The sequence below is a fragment of the Staurois parvus genome, unplaced genomic scaffold (genome assembly GCF_062004578.1).
Source record: "Staurois parvus isolate SC_StPar_1 unplaced genomic scaffold, SC_StPar_1.0 ptg000682l, whole genome shotgun sequence".
NCBI classification, from domain to species: domain Eukaryota; kingdom Metazoa; phylum Chordata; class Amphibia; order Anura; family Ranidae; genus Staurois; species Staurois parvus.
Window position 1 is genome coordinate 12628608 of NW_028318478.1, and position 23136 is coordinate 12651743.

A 23136-nucleotide genomic window follows, 5' to 3' on the forward strand; every position below is an offset into this window, starting at 1 on the left:
GCAAGTTGTTGTCGGATGACTCCACCTATAGACCACTCCCTAGCGATCCTCTCAGTGGCTATAAGAAGTCTCTTCTAGCCATTATCCAGAAAGGTTTTGTGGATGGAATTATAAATAAGAAGGAGAAGGCTTTTCTGTGCCCTGTGGCTCCAAAACTTCCCATATTGTATATCCTCCCAAAAGTACATAAAGACCCGGTACATCCTCCAGGTCGACCAATAATCAGTGGGATAGGATCATTACTTTCCAGGATTGGGGAGTACATTGATTTCCACCTGCAACCATTAGTTACTGAAACTCCCTCATACCTTAGAGACACCAAGCAGGTCCTTAATGAAGTTGACACAATACGTATATCACCAGATATGTTTCTGGTTACAGCTGATGTCAGTTCCTTATATACCAGCATCAATCACACAGATGGCATGGAAGCTACCGACTTCTATTTAACCAATTGCAGTCGTTTATCGGGAATGCAGAGGGGCTTCATTCTGGACCTGCTGCATTTTTCTATGTGTCATAATTATTTTTGGTATAATCAATCTTATTATCTACAGGTCAAGGGTGTAGCGATGGGGGCGAAGTTTGCCCCTAGCCTAGCCAACCTCTTCATGTCCAGATGGGAGGAGGATGTCATCTATGCCAGAGATTGGCCGGAGCTGGTATTATACAAGCGGTACATTGATGACATCCTCCTCCTCTGGAATGGAGAGGAAAGTGCCCTCAATAACTTCTTTACAACGTTGAACAATAACACCCTCAATATTCATTTGACATATGCTTATAGTCAACACCAGATAAACTTTTTGGACCTTACGCTTAAGAAAAATAATGGGAGGATAGTTACTGAGTCCTTCTTTAAGGGATCCGACCGTAACAGCTATATTCCTGTAAGTAGCTGTCACCATCCAAATTGGCTGAGAAACATCCCGAAAGGCCAATTCACTCGGATAAGACGTAACTGCACAGATCTTGAGACCTATTGGTCCCAAGCAAATATCCTTAAGAATAGATTCCTTGAAAAAGGATATAAAGAACCCGAACTTGAGGAGTCCTTGACAAAAGTTGCTGACCTGGATAGGAGTGGGATGCTTTCACGTAAACCATATAAGAAAAATGAAAAGGTGTGCCCCTTTGTAACAACTTTTTCAATACAATATAAACAGGTGGGAAAACTTATAAAGAAGAACTGGGATATTTTGAGAATGGACCCTGTCCTTTCACAAATATTACCCAACAAGCCTGAAATTATGTTTAGGAGGGCTCCGGCTATGAGAAACCGTATTGCTCCTAATGTTGTAAATCCCCCTTCAAAAATCTCTTTCTTTGGGGATTTAAAGGGATTCTATCCATGCAACAAGTGCATCATATGCAGATGTGACAAATCTCGTAAGAGGAAAATAGATATGTTTGCTTCATCATCAACAGGGAAATCTTACACTATCAAGCAGTGTATAACGTGTAACAGCAAGTATGTTGTCTACCTCCTCAGTTGTCCCTGCAATAAGCAGTATGTAGGGCGGACAACTAGACGCCTAAGGGACCGTCTGCGGGAACATGTAGCCAACATTAAAAAAGGTTATAGGGATCATTCGCTATCTAATCACTTCAGACGGTTCCATAATAGTGATCCTACTTCTTTAAGGTTTGTGGGTATAGAAATGGTATCACCACATTGGAGGGGACTTCACAAGACCAGAACAGTCTCGCAGGCCGAGACTCGCTGGGTCTACGAATTACGCACCCTTTACCCTCATGGACATAATGTGGAGGTAGACATAAACTGTTTCATTGCCAATAGCTAGGACATGAAGACTTTGTTACGTAGTATAGCGCTGCTTTTATCGTAATTTTATTGTTTTGTTTTAGTTCGTTTTAATAGCCTCATTCAAGATGTTTGGTTCCGAACTATATAGAAAGTCGGAATTATTATGATTACATTGGATCACTTGATCTTTACGTATTAGTCCATATTATAAGACGTGGTGATCTAGAATTCGATTATTATCTATTAAGCCCCTTTAGAATGTGATCGCTTTATTTAATGATTTTGGGGCATTTAGAAGTTTTATATGTATTTAATTTAAGTTTATCATCACTTTCATCTTTGTATGATGATACATAAGCCCCTTTGCCATGGTGTTAGTGATTTTTTGAGAGGGCTCTTGCGGCACTTATTTTGTGCATTCCCCTATATATATATATATATATATATTCCTCACTCGGATTAATTACTCCAGGTCGGGTATCTTTAATGCTTCCCTTTAGGGTGGGCAGGTATCTGTATTCATCTATATAAACTAAGAGCACCTGAGTATGTATTCATTTATATAAACTAAGAGCACCTGAGTATGTGGTTGCTTGTCCGTTTCTTTAATGGGTTAATCTTCAGCAGCTATTTCCTTGCTGCCTATGATCCATGGCAATATGGCGGCGATCGGGTGGCGCATGCGCAGTTTGATACTGCACAGCCGCGATCCACGGCAAGATGGCCGCTGTTCGCGCATGCGCAGTACCGCTTTTCACGATAGAGCGGGATTTTCGCGCATGCGCGAACAGCTTTTAAATGGAAGTCTGGCTGTCACACTGCTAGTGGCGTCCATCCTCTGAAGAAGTGCTTTTTGCACGAAAGGCCTCAGGAGGAGCCAAGTAGCAAGTGTGACTTCCAGACCACTGAGACCAAGAGGAGGTCTGGTGGTCTTCGTTTTTATGCCATTGCCGGGTTAGTACTACTATTTTCCTTTCATACCTACCTGTCCGTTATTGGCTTATGGTGTGTGGATATATGTGTGCATATGACCCAGGCATTATTGCTCCAATAAAGTTTTTGATAGTACCACACTATTGGCGTTCCCCTTTTTCTTTGACTCTCCTGTTGGAGAGTGCAGATATACATCTTCCATTCTTGGGGTGTCTGGAACCAAAAAAAGGGGGATCTTTGTCTTTCTACCTTTGGATCTGGAGATATTGCTACACCCAAGGCGGACGAGAGTGTTGGAGAGGGAGGATCCGTGTGGTCTCTGGAGCTGTATACCTGGCTGGTCTTTTGGAATATATCACACACAGGCGCATTTTAAATGTGCGGTCGGTGAGTGCGCAATCTTGTTATTTTCCAGTCACCTAATGAGGAGAAGACCTGCACATATTCGACTATATTATCATGAGAAAGACTTTTATATATATATTTTATACATTTCAATTTATTACTTTTTCAGCGCTGCACTATATGTTTATATTGTCTTCATTATGAGGTTTAGTGATCCCTTGAAGTGTTCCAGCAGCTGGTTTTTCTGAGCGCTCGCTTTATTCATTATCCATAAAACCCCAATTAGCCTGGGCCCCATATGTTTGAGAGACTCTGCTTGGAAAAGGATCGTAAAACCATAAACCAGTCCCTCGCTGAGCTTCAAAGACATTCCAGATAAACCGTGAACCAGACATCACATTCAACAGCTACTTTCCCCAATGATCACATATCTTAGAATATGAAAGACTTACATAAAAACCAGGCATATATTCAGATCGGTCACTTTAATATATATCGTCTGATATATTACACTCCCTAGCTGACAGCTACAGGAGAGCAGAAAATGATATCTCCTTAACCGTCCCAGCAGGTATGTCATGTTTCATATCTAGACGTTCAGCAGATCATTCTGCGTATTAATCTACCCATGGATGGAGTGTTACATGTACCTAGGAAACATTATAGACCATAGTATAATTTGGGAGGGATTTAGTCATAGCCTGAGCTCCCCGCCTACAACACCCCTCCCCAAATGAGGCGATTGGTTCTCTGCTTTAAGGAGACACCCTGCTGAGCTCCTAGAAAAAGGGCTGTTATGCTTGAAGCAAGCTATGCTGAGTTGAGTTGAAGTTGAAGAAGCTCCCTTTTAACATCGGAACTAACTTTGGGAGATAAGGCCCTTTTGCTCTGACACTTGAAAGCTGCTTAAACCAAGGCTGACGGCAAGTACTTTATCCCCCTAAACTTCTTTTTGTTATCTCTTTGCTGTGTTATTGCTCTCTCTCTCTCTCTCTCTCTCTCTCTATATATATATATATATATATATATATAGGCTACATCTTTTTTCTATTTTTATTGCACCCTTTTGACCTTTTAGTAATAAATCTTACTTTCTGAAGGTGTTGAACTGTTTCTAAAGCTCTTTAATGCAAACTAAGAACCCTTGTCTCTGAAGAGTGCTACTGTGTGTGTGTGTTAAAACCTCTGTATACCTCTGCCTGCAGTGACAGTGGTATACAGACGATTATTCAACATCATAGTGTTATTGCTGATATTGCCAAGTTTCCTCTTTCTCTGTACAAAAAGGAGGTGGTGGCAGTGTGAAGGGTTAATTGCGTAATTAACCTGACCCAGTAACAATCGCTCCCAGGCTGCAAGTACACAGATTGTGGTCCATTAGCTGGAAAATCGTTGTGCAGGGTGCAGGTGGGCGTGGCATTGTTATGCACGTGACAGTGTGGTTGTAGTTTGGCTAGACCTTCGGTCACGAGTTTGGTGAGAAGAGCTGGGGTCTGACGCTGCGATCGTCACAGTGGGCATTGATGAAGAGGCACTGATGAGCCTGCACTGATATGTGGCCCCGATGGGCACTGATAGGCAGCAATGATGGGCACTGATAGGCAGCACTGGTGGGCACTAATAGGCAGCACTGAAGGGCACTGACTGGTGGCACTGATTGGCAGCACTGATTGGAGACACTGATGGGCACAGATTGGCAGCACGGACAGCCACAGATTGGCAGCACTGCTGGGCACTGATGTGCAGCACTGTTGGGCACTAATGGGCAGCACTGTTGGGCACTAATAGGCATCACTGTTGGGCACTGATAGACAACACTGTCGGGCACTGATGGGCACTTTTGGTGATGCACTGATAATCAGGGTACTGATTATGAGTACAGATGAATCCTTTCACAGTTGCCTGTTATCAGAAATATTTTTTTTTTTGCTGTGATAGCATGAGGAAAGTGCTGCTGATAACTGGCAAGTGTATTTACATGGTGATCAGCTGTGACTGGCCCTTTACCATGTTATGTGATCAGCCAAAGGACACAGCGATTACTGACAGTGCCAGCTGCAGGACCCTGGAGGCGTGTGGGGGTGGGGGCGGCGCATTCTGGGAGGACATCATATGATGCCCTCCCAGAACTGGACAACCCCGCTGTAGAAGTCATTTGGTTTTAGCGTGGTCAAGAAGTGATTAGTAGTAGGAAATTCAGTTTGCTCTTATATGTAAATGCAAATTTTATTTTCTTACTATTAAAGTTGTTTTATTTGCACTATCCAATGTGCTCTGTTCCTTTTTTAATTATAATAGTAATACTGTTTTTGTATATAATATTTGGCACTCGCCAAATGGGTAAATGTTTGTGGTTCATCTAAATGCCTGAACTGCCAAGGTTGGTCCAATCTTGCATTCAAACTGAATCTTAAACTAATTCCTATTCATATGCAGAGTTGATGTGAATGTGGTTTATTACTGGATAAGCTGACAGGATGTTGGTGTACAGCAGACCACAAGTTAACTGATGGCAGGCAAATGGAAGGAGTCAAGTAATGAAATCAGAAGATAAATCCCCAACACTATTAATTGGACAATAATATAAACCACCAATAATTGAAAGCAAAAAAATGTATCTGGATACTTGTGCTCATTTTAGAATGATGAAGTAACTAGACATTCTAGAATTGGAAACCTATAATATATCTCTAGCAGCATGGTCAAGAATGTGTCCTTAGAGCAATAAAGTTTACATTGCTTAATCAAAGGTTAAAGTGTCATTAACCACTTACCTACAGGACACTTTTACCCCCTTCCTGCCCAGGCCAATTTTTCACTTTCAGCACTGTTGCACTTTGAATGACAATTGTGCGGTCATGCAACACTGCACCCAAACAAAATTTTTATCTTTTTTTTTAGACATATAGAGCTAATTTGGTGGTATTTAATCAGCTCTGGGTTTTTATTTTTTGCTAAACAAACTAAAAAAGACTGAACATTTTGAAGAAAAAAGTTTTTCTTAGTTTCTGGTATAAAATTTTGTAAATAAGTATTTTTTTTTCTTCACTGATGTGCACTAATGAGGCTGCAGTGATGGGTACTGATAGGCAGCATTGATGAGGAGGCACTGATAGGTGGCACTGATGGGCATTGCCTGGCATCACCGATGGGCACTGAAAGGCAGCACTCATATATGGCACTGATAGGCGGCACTGATGGACACTGATAGGCAGCATTGATATGCAGCACTGACTGCCACTGATACGCGACACTGATTGAAACTGTTAGGTGACACTGACGGGTACAGATAGGTGGCACTGATAGGCAGCACTGACTGGCACTGATAGGTGTCACTGACTGGTACTGATAGGTGGCACTGATTGGTGGCACTGATATGTGTCACTGACTGGCACTGGTAGGTGGCTCTGACTGGCATTGATAAATGTCACTGAAAGGCAGCTCTGATGGGCACTGATATGTGGCATTGATGTGCACTGGTAGGAACTGATATGTGGCTTTGATGTGCACTGATGGGCACTGACAGGAGGCATTGATGGGCATTGACAGGTGGCACTGATGGAGCTTCTCTGATCATCAGGGCACTGATCATCAGTGCCCTGATGATCAATGTAGATGTCCTCTCTGAGGAATGCCAATTACCGGCTCTCCTCTCCTCATATGCGGTCAGTGTGAGGAGAGGACTGACGATAACTGGCATTTCCTTGTTTACATGTGATCAGCTGTGATTGGACACAGCTGATCACATGACAGAGCTGACATCATTGGCTCTTTAGTGTGATCGATGATCTACTGTGTCCCAGGGACATCGCCGTGCTGCACTCCCCCGGGGGTGTGCATGCGCAGTTAGAGTGGGAGGACGTCATAGAACATCCTCCCAGAGTGAGAGAGCCTCCGCCCACCCATCATTTCTTTATATGGCAGGCAGGAGGCGGTTAAACCCACATCATTAAAAACAATCAATACATTCTGTATTACATGCTGTTCACATTCACTCTATAGAAATTCTTTTCTGTATAATGCAAAAAAAACTTTGTTGATCCTGTTGTTCTCAATCTCTCCTTCTGTCCTTGTGCCCAGTGCAGTTGTGGATTTTGCAGAGCAGTGTAGGCAGCTAATGCACATGCTCAGTTTTCTGTGTATTTCTACCCTGAGCATTTCTATAAAATATATATTATAGAATCCCACATGTGGGTATATGACAGGCCACACTCTCCCTCCTCTTCCATGCCCACTAACCAGCTAAACACAATGGGGGTGGGATATTACATGTTGATTGATAGAGGCTCCACCTCCCTGTAATTCTAAGACACAAGCTGGAGGGGTGTGAAACAGCTTGTGACTGGCAGAAATCTGCCCAAACCATGTTATTGCCAAAAATAATAAAGATTTGATTTTAAATACATATATATATATATTTAATTTAAACAGTTTATTGATGTTATTTTTTTATTTTACTCTGTATTACAAAGGCTTTTTTTAACATGTGACCAGCAGCAGAGGACTAGAAGCTCCTCCTGCTTATGTTTCCCTGCAGACAGGTCTGGGAAGATCTGGGGCATGTGGCAGCAGTATATCGGTTAGGAAGAAGGAACGTAGATGTTTTAATTACAATAATTACAGTGCCATCATCCATATACAGAAAGAGAAGGGATCATGTAAATTAAACAGTGTGTGTTTAATATCACTTTTAAAAAAAATGACTGAGGCCAAAAGAAGTTATGCTGTAACACCCTCAACCCAGGAGTCCTACTGCTTCACAAACTCATTAAGTGTCTTGATAGAATGGACAGTGTACATGGCTTGAAAGATTCTACCAGTTACCAGCAAGGCCAATGACTGGCAAATAGCAATTTAGGAGTGATGCATATAGATGAGATTTTTATAAAGGGATGCAGAATTTTACTTCCGCATTAGTGTAGGACCATCCCAATTCTAAAGCTAAAAAGCAGCTTTAGATGATGATATTCCAAAAATTCAGTAATGATTAAGGTCCCCTTGTATTTTTATATTTCAATTATACCTGAAAAACAATATTCCATTGTTGGCTTCCTATTCTGCACATTCTGCACATTTGGTTGAAGATCATGTAGCAGAAAAACAAATAACTTGATGCCCTGCAAAAAGTTGTTTACACAGAACGTTGAAGGGATAATTGAAGAGAAAGTTCATGGAGAAAAACTCCCTATAACAACAACCTCTTTAACCTTGAAAGTAAGAGAAAAGTTGTTGTTTACATCGATTATAATGAAGGAAAAGTTCATGGAAAAAAGCTTGCTATCACAGCTGCCTCTTTAACTTTGAATTAGAAAATGTGTGAAAACAAAGAAGTGTAAGTGCAAATTCTTTGGATGTATTTACAAAGGGATGACAATCTATACCAGACATAAGGAATGCTTTTGGTCACATAACCTCTTACAGATTTCCATGCAAAACTTATTTAATTGTTTTACAAAAATACTTTTGGTTATAAATGATATGAAGAATGACACAATCTCTGTTTTTATCAAATCCCCTAATTAAATGGGGGGTTAAATCTGGTCAAACACACATTACAATTTATTTTGAAATGTTTTATGTTTATGTTTAAAAACTATCCAAATTAATTAATTAACTTTACAATATAACCCTGCACATAGAACCTTGCATTGCATAGTTATTGGTAAATCTAAAAAGGATAGTATAGAAAGGATAGAAAGGATAAAATTAAGAATACTGATACTTCAAATGGCAAGTTATCTGTTATAGACATTATTCAACACTTGGGTTGTTGAAAGACAGCTTCCTCTTCTACAAAAAACGAAAGAAAGATAACCCTTTAGAGCAGGGCCCCCAAATTATGGCTGGCTGCAGTATATAGACCCCTGCAAAGAGAATTGTGGCTACATGTATTTCTGCATGTAGGATTTTCTCATTTCAAGTCAAAAGAAGCTGGTCTATGCAAAGTGGCAATAAATGCCCGAACCCAGACCTTTCCAGCATCTGGAAATGCATCTGAGGCACTGTGGGGAGAAATATTTTCCTGCCCAATGATACCTGTATAATCCCAGCCACAATGTCATCATGAAGAGTAGTGCAAGACAATGAGCCAGTGGTAAGTGCCACTGAACCCCAATTCTAGGGGATCTTCCCATCAAATGTTTGCCATGTTTTGCTGGCTACAAGCTGAAGAGTGTGAAACTTGAGTGGAGAGTTAAAACCCATTGTGCTTTTGACTGCTGGTGATTGCCTGCGGTTGAAATTGTTTTACTTTCTTCTTCTTCTTTGCTAGCAGCTTTTTAGAACACCTTTTTTGTCAGTTTTTAAACAGCATTTTTTTCTTTCCTTCCTTCAGTCTGCTAATCAAGGGAGGTGGTTAATTGTTAACAGGTGCTACAGGTATTAGATAACTTTCTGTAGAACTCACTCTGAGCTTGCTGGAACCTTGACAAAGTGGGGAATTTGAGTTAAATCCTGGAGTTTATAACAAGAGTTTTGTAACTGGTAAGTAACATTTGAAATTTCCTGTAAGTAATATTATTATTATTGTAACTGGGATAATTAGTGCTAGCAGGGTTGAAGGTTTTGTGCAGTGCACAGTGTGCCACATGTACTGTATACAGCAATGTAACAATAGCTCCAGGATAGATACCATTGCAATAGATAGGAGCAGGTTGCCGTTCTGAAAGCTCACATTAGAGTTGATAACTTCACTGACAACCTCGCTGAGCAAGTGGTTAATGGGGTTGATGTGGAGGGGTAAGTCAGTATTATCAGGTAGGAAGATGGGTTACTGTAGTCAGAGGGAGTGGTAGGGGCTCACAGAAAAGGAAGGCCAGCACTGGGTTTGAGTACCCAAACAGATTTGCCAAGTTGGGTGAAGATGTGGGAGTGGCACACTCAGAGGTGGCAGCCCTAAATGTCACTGCTATCCCTAACAGCCAGGAGAGCAGCACATCTAGTAGGGGTGTAGAGGGTAGTGCAGGAAGGCCTAGACAGTTGGTGGTAATAGGGGATTCTACAATCAGAAGGATGAATAGTATAATGTGTCACTAGGTTCGCCTCAACCAAATGGTTTGCTGTCTCCCTGGTGCCAGGGTTCAGCGTGTGGTGGACTGGGTTGATAAATTACTGGAAGGGGCTGGGCATGACCCAGCTGTCTTGGTCCATGTTGGAACCAATGACAGAATACATAGAAGGTGTAGGCTCCTTAAGAATCAATTTAAAAAACTAGGCTACAAGTTGAAGGGAAGAACCTCCAAGGTGATATTCTCTGAAATATTACCTGTAATTCCCAACTCAGAAAAGACAGTGGGATATTAGAGAACTGAATGCATGGCTAAAGACCTGGTGTAAGAGGGAAGGATTTGGGCTTCTAGAGTACTGGGCTGACTTTTCATTTGGGTACAACCATTTATGATACAGATGGTTTGCTCCTAAACTGAAGGGGGTCTGCTTTGCTGGGGGAGAGGTTTATGGGGGGGGAGGGGCTGGAGGAGTATTTAAACTAGGATTGATTGGAGAGGGTGAATGAGATTAAAATGGACCAGACAGGTCAGACAGGGATCAGTCCCTACTGGTGGGTGGAGTGAGGAAAGACGGGGGAAGGGCTATGGCAGTTAATAAGAAGGTTCCCATGTTACAAACAAACATTGGAAATGGTACTATTTGTACTAAAATAAAAAATCTGCAAAATGTATATGCAAAATGTGACAATGAATTAAAGTGTTTATTCACCAATGTCAAAAGTCTGTCACGAAAAATAGGTGAGTTGGAAGCTTTAGTGCATGAAGAGAACCATGATTTAATTGGTATTGCTGAATCTTGGCTTCATTCTACACACGACTGGACTAATAATATGCATGCTCTCTTTTGGAGAGACAGGGTAAAACAGAAAAATTGTGGTGTCTGTCTCTATGAGAGAAGTGATCTCATAGTGAGTGTGAAAGAGTGTGTAATTCTTAGAAGCAATATTACAGAATATGTAAAAATGAAATCAAGGCTACGAAAATTCAAAACGAATGACAGATTGCAAAAGAGAGTAAAATAAACCCAAATAATTTCTTCAAATACACTGCTCAAAAAAATTAAAGGAACACTTTTTAATCAGAGTATAGCATCAAGTCAATTAAACTCCTGGGATATTGATCTGGTCAGTTAAGTAGCAGCGGGGGTTGTTAATCAGTTTCAGCTGCTTTGGTGTTAATGGAATTAACAACAGGTGCACTAGATGGGCAACAATGAGACAACCACCAAAACAGGAATGGTTTTACAGGTGGAGGCAACTGACATTTTTTCCCTACTCATCTTTTCTGACTGTTGTTCACTAGTTTTGCATTTGGCTAGGGTGAGTGTCACTATTGGTAGCATGGGGCGATATCTGGACCCTACAGAGGTTGCACAGGCAGTCCAACTTCTCTAGGATGGCACATCAATACATGCCATTACCAGAAGGTATGCTGTGTCTCCCAGCACAGTCTAAAGAGCATGGAAAAGATTCCAGGAGACAGGCAGTTACTCTAGGAGAGCTGGACAGGGCTGTAGAAGGTCCTTAATCCATGAGTAGGACCATTGTCTGCTCCTTTGTGCAAGGAGGAACAGGATGAGCACTGCCAGAACCTTACAAAATGACCTCCAGCAGGCCACTGGTGTGAATGTCTCTGACCAAACAATCAGAAACAAATTTCATGAGGGTGGCCTGAGGGCTTGACGCCCTCTAGTGGGCCCTGTGCTCACTCTCCGGCACCATAGAGCTCAATTGCCATTGAACACCAGAATTGGCAGGTCCGCCACTGGCACCCTGTGCTTTTCACAGATGAAAGCAGGTTCACCCACAGCACATTTGACAGATGTGAAAAGGTCTAGAGAATCCATGGAGAACATTTTGCTACCTGTAACACCATTCAGCATGACTGTTTTGGTGGTGGGTCAGTGATTGTCTGGGGAGGCATATCCATGGAGGGACGCACAGACCTCTACAGGCTAGACAATGGCTCCCTGACTGCTATTAGGTATCTGGATGAAATCCTTGGACCCATTGTCAGACTCTACACTGGTGCAGTGGGTATTGGGTTCTTTTTTTTAGATGACCTAAAAAAAAGTATTGTTTAATTGGGCAACTGTGTGGAAAATGAGGTTTAATGTTAATAAATGTAAAGTTATGCACTTGGGGGCCAAAAGTATGCACTCATCATACATACTAGGGGGTGTACAACTGAGGGAATCAATGGTGGAGAAGGATCTGGGGGTTCTGTTAGATCATAAGCTTAATAAAGGCTAGCCAAGCTGCGGTTTTCAAAGCAAGCAAAATTCTTTCTGGTATTAAAGTGGCAGTAAAGTCACTTTGTACATATTTACCTACAGGTAAGCATATAATAAAGCTTACCTGTAGGTAAAATGAATACGGTGAACGTTTAGAAAATATTCTAGCGAGCAGCAGCCAGTGACAATACCAGTGCATGCGCTCTGAAGGAACAACATACCTGTGCCATTCTTTCAGAGCTGTGTGCCATGGCCACAGCTATTTTTGTTACTCCCACTTATGCCAAGGCATTTTTTATTCCCACTGGCAATTGGCACTGAGGAATATTTTTAATCCCATTGACCTCTGAAACTAAAGCTTTTTCTTTACTCCCTATGGCCATGTTCTGGCTGACAGTGAACCAGCCTTTTGCTTAAAACGTTTGAGGACTCCTGCTTCAGAGTATCAAAAGTATTTTTACTATGATACATGATAACTAAAAGACAGTGACCACCTAAATACATACTGTAGTCTTACACTGCATTAGCTAAGGAAAAATAAGTAGTGTACATCATTACTGCACAAAAATTTTTTTTCCTGATTATGTATCTATTTGTCATATACATTATTCAACTTTTAGGACAACACATGTAAGAAAAAAAAAAGTTGCAAAACAAGTAATATAATGTCATGCTTTATTGCTAAACCTATGGGACACATCAATCATAACCAAAGAATCATTTGAAAACTGCAGGTCGTGGAAATTAGAAATCAATGAGTAGCTCATTGGGAGGTGTTGGCATTTGGTTTTTAAATTCTACAAACAGCGAGTATAAGAAAATAAGTTGTAGAGAACAATGACAGGCTGTGAGTTGGCGCACTGTGGGGGATTCTCTGATGAAGCCATAATAGATATTTCAAGTTAAATCAAGACCTTTTATCATATTTAGACAGGCTCTAAAGAAAGTACATTCATATCTCAAAAATGGAAGAGATTCCCCGCAGACACATTCTTTCACTCGTCTCTTATGTTCTCAGTGTGATTTCAGTTTGCCGGTGTGTGATGTACCACTGGGGACTCCTGGCACTATCAATAAGGAAGCTAAAAGACATTAGTAAAATTAAAGTGTATGGTGTCATGAATTTCAAATCAGTAAATGGAAATGAAAATCAGCACCACCTTTTTAAAAGGGCTACAAATGAGTGGTTTATAAAATGTGCCAACAAACAATCAGCTACAGAACTGTCATGAGTTGAAAATGACAGACTAAACAAAATTTTATCCTTTACCTTATAATTTTTCATAATAGTCAAGCACACATACCAAATAAGTGTTCCCTACATTCCCTGTACATAAGAAGTCTCCAGTTGAATTAGAAAAGGAATTCACTAACAGGCTATGGAACTTGAGGTGTTTCCAGCAAAAAACATACGAAATACTGGTTCTAAAAATATTAATATAATTGCCAAAAATGTATTAGTCATCTATAGTCATACTGTTATATACTATACTGGTTTTATATAAGGGGCGGACTGACAACTCATGGGGCCCCCGGGCAATAGGAGATCACGGGGCCCCTGTGTCCTTGCCCAAACTCAAAAAAGCCTATGAAAAAGGTACCAGGGGCATCTCATGGCGCCCCCTACTGACCTCGGGCAGTGCCGAGTTTCCAAATGGTCAGTCAGCCCATGCCTTACTTTTTCAATAAGTGGGTCAAACAAGGTCTTGTGAGTTAGTACTTATATGAGGTGGCACAAAGGTGTTTTTATTGCTTGAAAAAAAGAATTTATATTGAGAGCACAAAAGGATTACAAAGAACCTCTGTGGGTGTGGACTTTTAATGGAATTTATGTATGTGTGCATTTTTTATTGTAAATTGTTTAAGTTGTAGAAATTAAAGCCTTTGTAAAGTCAAATATTTTTTATTTTAAAATAAAAAACATCATATTTACTTGCTGTTTGCATTGGTATTGCACAGAGTGGCCCCAATCCTCCACTTCTTAGGTCCCCCACCAGTGCTCTGTGCTAATCCTCTTCTCATTGTGTCACCATAGGAAGCCGCTTACTCTTGAGCTGCACTGCCTGCATCTATAGACACAGTCAGCAAGGCTGGACCCTTCATCCCCGCTCCCTCATCGCAAAGCAAGAAGAGGAGACAGACGCTGCAGACAGACACATCACTTGATCGAGATCGGGCTCAGGAAATGCATTAAGGTAAAAAATGTTTAGGCTTTACAATCACTTTAACGTTTGCAATTTCTGTTATATAATATGAATGTGCACTAGGGTGTAAATACAAAACGTAGGGCACAATATTATTGTATGTATAAACTTTATTCAGGTAAAATAAGGATACACTGAAAATACTATTATCTGCATAGGAGTCTTACATTTAGGTATATTTAGACAGTAGATAGTATAGTATAATTAGGCAGTTTACAGTTGTGTCCAAAATTATTCAACCCCCAATGCTGTAAAGGGGTTTAGGGACTATAGTGTACATTTGGAATTGTATTCAGAATCAAATCCTACAAGGACGTTGTAACTACCCAAATGCAACTAAAATGACATCAATTGTTTATGTAATACAGTAGTAAATGGTTCTTATGTGGTTTCTTCATTGCCACAATTATTCAACCCCTTAAAGACTACCACTCTGAAGAACAGAGGTTCATACAGGTGCTTTCCATCAGGTATTGAAAACACCTGTGGATGTCACCGAGCAGCAATCAAGCATAATAAGCACCAATTAGGCAGCTTTAAAATGACTGTGATACTCAGCTCCTTCTAGACATTTACTGGTGTGGTTACAAACATGGTGAAGGCAAGAGAATGGTCCAGGAAGACAAGAGAAGAGGTGATTTCTCTTCACAGGAAGGGCAATGGCTATAAGAAGATTGCAAAGATGTTAAACATACCAAGAGACACCTTAGGAAGCATCATTCGCAAATTCAAGGCAAAGGGCACTGTTGAAACGCTACCTGGTCGTGGCAGAAAGAAGATGCTGACTTCGACTGCTGTGCGCTACCTGAAGCGTAGAGTGGAGAGAAGTCCCCGTGTGACTGCTGAGGAACTGAGAAAAGATTTGTCAGATGTGGGTACAGAAGTTTCAGCCCAGACAATAAGACGCACACTGCGTAATGAAGGCCTCCGTGCCAGAACTCCCAGGCGTACCCCCTTGCTGTCTCCAAAGAATAAGAAGAGTCGACTGCAGTATGCCAAAAGCCATGTGGACAAACCACAAAAGTTGTGGGATAGTGTTCTGTGGACTGATGAAACAAAATTAGAACTGTTTGGGCCCATGGATCAACGCTATGTTTGGAGGAGGAAGAACAAGGCCTATGATGAAAAGAACACCTTGCCTACTGTGAAGCATGGTGGAGGGTCAATCATGCTTTGGGGCTGTTTTGCTTCTGCAGGTACAGGGAAGCTTCAGCGTGTGCAAGGTACCATGAATTCTCTTCAGTACCAGGAGATATTGGATGGAAACGTGATGCAGTCCGTCACACACCTGAGGCTTGGGAGACGTTGGACCTTTCAACAGGACAATGATCCCAAGCATACCTCCAAGTCCACTAGAGCATGGTTGCAGAGGAAAGGCTGGAACATTTTGGAGTGGCCATCGCAGTCACCAGACTTAAATCCGATTGAGAACCTCTGGTGGGACTTAAAGAAAGCAGTTGCAGTGCGCAAGCCTAAGAATGTGACTGAACTGGAGGCCTTTGCCCATGAAGAATGGGCGAAGATACCCGTAGATCGCTGCAAGACACTTGTGTCAAGCTATGCTTCACGTTTAAAAGCTGTTATAACTGTAAAAGGATGCTGTACTAAGTACTAAGATTGAATGTCACTTGGGGGTTGAATAAAACTGATAATGCTGTGAGCACAGAAAAGACATTTGTGGTTATTTCATTATAACTGTTATGTTATATTTGTCTGACCTACAAGTGCCTCTTTAATGTAAATGTAAGCAAGATGACTGAATGATCAAAAGCAATGTCAAACTGGCCAAAACACTCAATTTCAGTGGGGGTTGAATAATTTTGGACACAACTGTAGCTCAGAGTCACATCCAACGTAAACACATAGTTTGAACCAGTTGGTGGTTCACAAGTTTGTAATGTCAGTTTTATTACACATCTGGCTTCAGCAAGGTTTTCCATCAAATGAATGCTGCAAAGACCCAGGGGAGCTCTTCCTTAGTTTTCTTCATATGAAAAGGTAAAATAATTGCATCTTTCTCTTTCTTTCCTTATGACACAACAAACAAGGAGGATGAGAAGAATGCTTTTATATGCACACATACTGTATATACATTATATGCTGTACACTTATTTGCACATGCACACAAAAAATACATATATAATGGAAATATGAAGTATTAAATATAATTGCTCTGTTTTTTGATCTACTTAACCTATTTGTAACCAAAAGTCATTGAAGTCTAGATGTCCAGAGAAATGCTATCAGCTTCAGTAAGTATCAGTTATTTTACCAACAACTGTGACTAAACCTCCTGTCTAAATGCTTACATTTTAAGGCTCTATTCACACCTGGGCATTTTGTAGCTTGAAGCATTGAATATTAAGAACCTTTCACACTTGAGTGCTCAGGCACCTGTTGCTATACACTTGTCACTGGAAATAAATACAAAAGCTCTTAGCATTTCTGGCCCCATAGACTTCAGCAGAGTGCCTGAAAAAACACATAACGTGTTGTTAGCATTCAGGCGCTCCCATAGTAAAGGTCTATGGATCCAAATACACTCAATCCTATCCAAAGAAGCTCCTGCATGGCACATCGCTCCTGAAAAGTGCAGAAAATCACACAACAATGCATATAAAAGTTTGTGAAATCACCTGAAGATGCTACATTCAGAATGTACTCTTAAGTATGTAATAAGCTGTATTTGATTTACCATTTCAGTAAAATACCTTGACCTTTATGATAGGCTTATGATAGGCATATAATTGGACAAAAAGGTAAACAAATCTGCAACTGTACCTTATTGTTACAATATTAAACACTGGCACTGTGCAATCTCTGTGCTGATGTGGCCACTGCATATCGTAAGGTTTGGTTTTAGTCACATGATCACCATGTCATAATGATCATCATGATCACCGAATTGGTAACCACTTTGATTTGTACCTGATCGTTAGTAGAGACTATGGATGGCAGACACAGATCAGTTAAATAGCCAGCATCCCCTTAAAACACTAGAATTAATTTTGCCTATTAATCACTTGAATGGTGAACCCATGTTCTTCTACTCTTGCAAGATCTTATTTCTTGCAAGAATTTATTTACCTTTGTTAATCAGATCAGTTTTTGTTCACGTATAACCATTTTCTCTTAGATGAAAAAATGCATCATCAAATGTTACCTTTCTTGAAAATCACCTCATGATAACTAGGTCCAGAGATTTGGGAATCTGACAATATAGGCAAATCTCAACTTTTAATGCATACATTCCAGCATGGCTCCACTCACTTCTGCCTCCTACACCTGACTGATGGTTGTTATTGTTGTTATTATACAGGATTTATATAGCACCAACAGTTTGCTCACCGCTTTACAAGATAAGGGGTTACAATACAGCAATGTTACAATTCAATACAAGAGGGTTAGGAGGGCCCTGCTTCTGGGAGCTTACAATCTAATAGGGAGGTTCTGGTGGAACAAAAGGTAATAACTGTGGGGAATGAACTTATGGGAGAAATAGAAGACTCTGTTCAGCTGAAGACAGGATAGGCTTCTCTGAAGAGAGAGGTTTTCAGGGATCACCTAAAAGTAGACAGAGTAGGAGATAGTTGGAAAGATTGAGGCAGAGAGTTTCAGAGGATGGGAGAGGCTCTGGAGAAGTCCTGGAGATGAGCATGAGAGGAGGAGGCAAGGGAGCTAGAGAGCAGGAGGTTTGGAAGGATCAGAGAGGATGTATTGGGTGATATTTGGAGACAAGATTCGTGATGTAGTTTGGGACGGAGTTGTAAATGGCTTTATATGTTATTGCTAATGTTATGAATTTTATCCATTGGGCAATGGGACACCAGTGAAGGGATTGGCAGAGAGCGGTGGCAGACACGGAGCAGTGGGTAAGGAGGATGAGTCCGGCAGCAGCATTTCTGATAGACTGAAGAAGGGATAGCCTGCGATTAGGTAGGCCAATGAGGAGGGAGTTACAATAGTCAAGGCGAGAGATAACAAGGGAGTGAATAAGTTGCTTAGTGGTTTGAATGGTTAAAAAGGGGCATATTTTAGAGGTGTTACGAAGGTGAAGTCTACAATTTTTGGACAGTAATTGGATTTGGGGCTGAAAGGACAGGTCAGAGTCTAGGATTACACCTAGCACCCTGGCATGAGGGGTGGGACTGATGGTTGTATTACTGATCTTGATGGAGAAGTCAGGTGAGGGGGTCCGAGCTGGAGGGATTATTATGAGCTCAGTTTTAGAAAGGTTGACTTTGAGGAAGTGGTGTTACATCCATGCTGATAAGTCAGTTAGTAAACTAGTAATGCGAGAGGTTACTGAAGACAGTTACTGAAGTTGCACATTACTAATTGGGAACCTTGAGGGATAAGAAGGCCAATATTTTCTGCTGCCTATATTGTTGAATCCTAATACATACATGACATGTTTTATCTGAAGGCATGATTATGGTTTTTTATGGTTTTTCATCATATGCTCCCTTTCAACTGCTAAAATCTGTGACAGGTTCATTTCAAAGTAAAATTATAAGTAAAAGTATGGCTGACCTCTTGGCTGACCTCTTCCTCCAAGATACTAGATGCTTGACAGTCATGTTAGTTAGTCTGGCTTCAATACTTTAATCACCATCCCAGAATAAGTATACAGATAAGGACAATAATATAGCTTTCCTTATTTTTGCTTGATTTGTGTCAAGAAGAAAACCTTGAAGCTAATGGGTCAGCATAACAGCTAGGCAAGAAACATTTTCAGAAGGCCATCAGTAATGGTAGTCATTGTTTTTTTGACAGGTTAAAACTTTAAAGAAGCAATGAAGTAAAATAATACACCCTCATTGCCTTTGAAGTTAGATATTCTAACTGCACCTCAAATTATCTATTACCTATCTGGCATCTTACATGTCCTGGTCATGTGAGTGAATGCTCAGGCATACTATGTAAACTAGTGTTCTTAATTTGTGGATGAAATGTCTAAGGTGATGCCAGGGGTGGAGTGACAACTCATTGGGCCCCGGGCAATAGGGGATCATGGGGCCCCTGTGTCCTTGCCCAAACTCAAAAAAGCCTATGAAAAAGGTACCAGGGGCAACTCATGGGGCCCCCTACTGACCCCGGTCCCTCAGGCAGTGCCCGAGTTTCCAAATGGTCAGTCTGCCCCTGGGTGATGCTTATTTGGTGCTAGGTTTGTGCACCCTTTATCAGTGTCTACATATGACTCATTATTGTGTCTTAATTAACCTAATGCCATAGCTGAACTTGTTTGAGTTTTTATTCATTTTGATTCTCCCCCCACCCTGCCCCAAAAAAAAACGACTACATTCTTTTCCTTCATATCATATCTATATGAGTTTAGGATCCCTGAAAAAGGAAGTGTTTTGAATTGCAGAGATTTAAGAAGGACTTCACAGTGAGCCATATCACAGCTAAGAAAATATCTGAACACACTCCGGGATTAGGGTCTTCTTCATTATTGAACTAGGAATGAAAAATGGTTTTTACCAGACTTTACTTTGCAGCGAAATTAGCCTCTTATTGATCAATTATTAATTTTCTATATTGTCAATTATATTATTTTTTATACAGTATGTAAAGTGGCAGCATAGTAATAATTATGTTTTTGATCTTTATACAACTCAATTTTAATTTCTAATATATATGTATATAATATATATACTGTCTATATACATTTATATATAAATATTGCAGTATACTGTATATAGCATTATACACAAACAGGCATATGGAGAATGTGTGAAATCTCTATTGATTGCAATGATATAATTCAGCAAATTAACACTTTGCAATCTCTTCCCACTAATGACATGCTGACCCCACTGCAAGGTTCATGCCAACAGAATCAAATTCAATTTTAGGAAAGCTCTGCTTACTGTAAGAATCATTTTAATTAGCATTACAAATACTAAATGCATGTTATAAATATACATAACTGAGTGGTGCTGATTGTGTTAATCAATAATTTACATAAGCAGGTTCCTGGTAGGACATTAATTAGGCCAAACTTGAATCTCATTTTTTAAACAAGCATCGATCTACACTGGATGTGCTAAAGAAAATTGCATGAGATTGGCCTTTGAACATGTTGATACCTTGGGACCTGTACAGGAAGACTCTGATGAGCCAAGTTACTTAGGAATGCCACCAGAGACATTGAATAATCAATTGGGTAATGGTCTAAATGGGAAAGAATTGATTTAATTAAAATGGTCATTCATGATGACCACTGAAAGAATACTATGTATGCATGTAATAATATGTTTTAAAGAGGATACTTAAGTCAAGTTATTTATTTTATTTACGCTAGTTCTATTCAATCATTTTTACTCATGGGCTACTGCCAACAGCTACTTAAAGCAATCTGGGTTTATTATTTGCACTAGCAGTTAAATTTTCAGGACACGTTTTTGAGAATGTCTACCCCTGCTTTTTCTGTCCAAGCAGTACCGATATACAAAAGTTTTGCAAATTGTGAAGAAAAAAAATACAGGTGCCCAAAGGGTTATAAAGTGTAAAGTTCAACTAACTGTTAAGCGCTATCTATGCATCAATATAAATTTATCATTCATATCAAAATGACTTTTAGCATTTTTAAGTGACCCGTGCTCCCTGCTTTAATTCATCCACTGCAAAATTTAACAATTATAATGTGCAAGATATACTGCAACATAAATTAATCACTCACATCAGAATGTCCTTTAACATTGTAAAGTGTCCCACGCTTAAAACAATAAGTGCTCCGTGCTTCAATTCATCCACTGTTTCAGTGCCATTCTGTCAGGGCTCCAGGGTATGACCAGAGGTATGTGAACTGACACAGGGAAACGCAGGCTTCAGATAAGTTATAAACAATATAATTTATTAAAGACTAACAATACAAACATAAACGCAGTGCAATACTAAAACATAACACAGTGCAAACGAACCAAACCAAACCACCCACAGATAACAGTACATACAATGCAAGCGTCGTCAGGCAGGCCGGGTCAATAACAATCGGGCAGGTAGGTACAGGGGGTCAGGCAGAGAATGGTCGGGGTCACAAGCCAGGGATAAAACAGGAGAAGTCAGCAGAGGTCCGGATCAGGCAGGATCAGCAACGAATCAGACAGAGACAGGAACAGGAACAGGACAGGGATGCAGGAACAAGATACAGGGCCCAGGAAAAACACACACCAAGGCAGAGACTGCAGGTCTGGCCATCCCTTAAATACACCTGCATAATCAACTTCAGGTGTTTGGCTGGCTGCAGGGTTGAGTCTCTGATTGCTGGGAGCACCCGCTGGCCAGCCCACAAGGCAGGTGAGTCCCACCATTACTGGCAAGTCCATTCCTGACACATTTGTGCAAACAAATCACTTCACCTCTCATCCTGTGCAAACAGAACATGCTCCAAAATAAAGTGCTTATCACTTTCCATGCAAACCCCTTCAACTCTGAAAGAATTCACCAGACACTCTGACCCCTTTGTTTAACAAGTGGTCAGACAGCACTTCTATTCCTCAGGGGATTTTCTCCACCGATCTCTTCAATGTGCTCTCTCTATTATTTATCTCTTCTCCATCCACCACAAGGAAATACAGAAAAGGCCAAATATAGTGTAAAATCATTTTGTTAAAAAATTAATTAAAAGTACATCAAACTCTATACACTATGTCTCAGCACCTGGGTATGTCTGCTGATACCTCTGCAGTAACCGGCTCCACTCACTAGTCTAGTCCATGCGAGTGTGGCTTCCATATGTGCGGATGCAAGTGTATGTAGCTTCGCCTCTATGTGGTTTATCATCCGACATCTTCAGGGAGCAATACAGATACTGCTACTCCTTTTATTAGCAGTGTCTATATTGCTCTCTGAAGATGTTGGATGACGAAACGCATAGAGCTATGGACACTGATATCAGCATGTGCAGAAGCAATGCTAACATGGCCTATTAACAAGGTCTAAGGAAAACGCAACCAATCTGAAAATATACCATATGTGTATCTGTAATGCATGTTTTAAACACTTGCCCTCAAGAGGATTTAACCCCCTTTCTGACCAGGCCATTTTTTGCGATACGGCTCTGCGTTACTTTAACTGACAATTGCGCAGTCATGCAATGCTGTACATAGATGAAATTTATGTCCTTTTTTTCCCCACATATAGAGCTTTCTTTTGGTGGCATTTGATCACCTCTGCGGTTTTTATTTTTTTTTGCACTCTAAACAAAAAAATCAAAATAAAAAAAAACCTTATTTTTTACTTTTTGCTATAAAACATAGCCAATAAAAAAAATTTAAAAATCCAATTTTATCATAAATTTAGGCCAAAATGTATTCTGGTACATGTCTTTGCTAAAAAAAAATCCCAATATGTGTAAATTAATTGGTTTACATGAAAGTTATAACGTCTAGAAATGGCGATATATATACTGGAATTTTTTTTTATACTTGTAATGGCAGCGATCAGCAACTTATAGTGGGACTGCAGGACTGTGGAGGGCATTTTGACACTGATACAGTGATCAGTGCTAAAAAAAAACTAACTTCGTACACTAACACAGTACGAATGATACTGGGCAGGAAGTGGTCAACATCTGGGGCAATCAAAGGGTTAACTGTGTGCTGTGTGTTTTACTAGAGAGACATGCTGTTTTGTATTTCT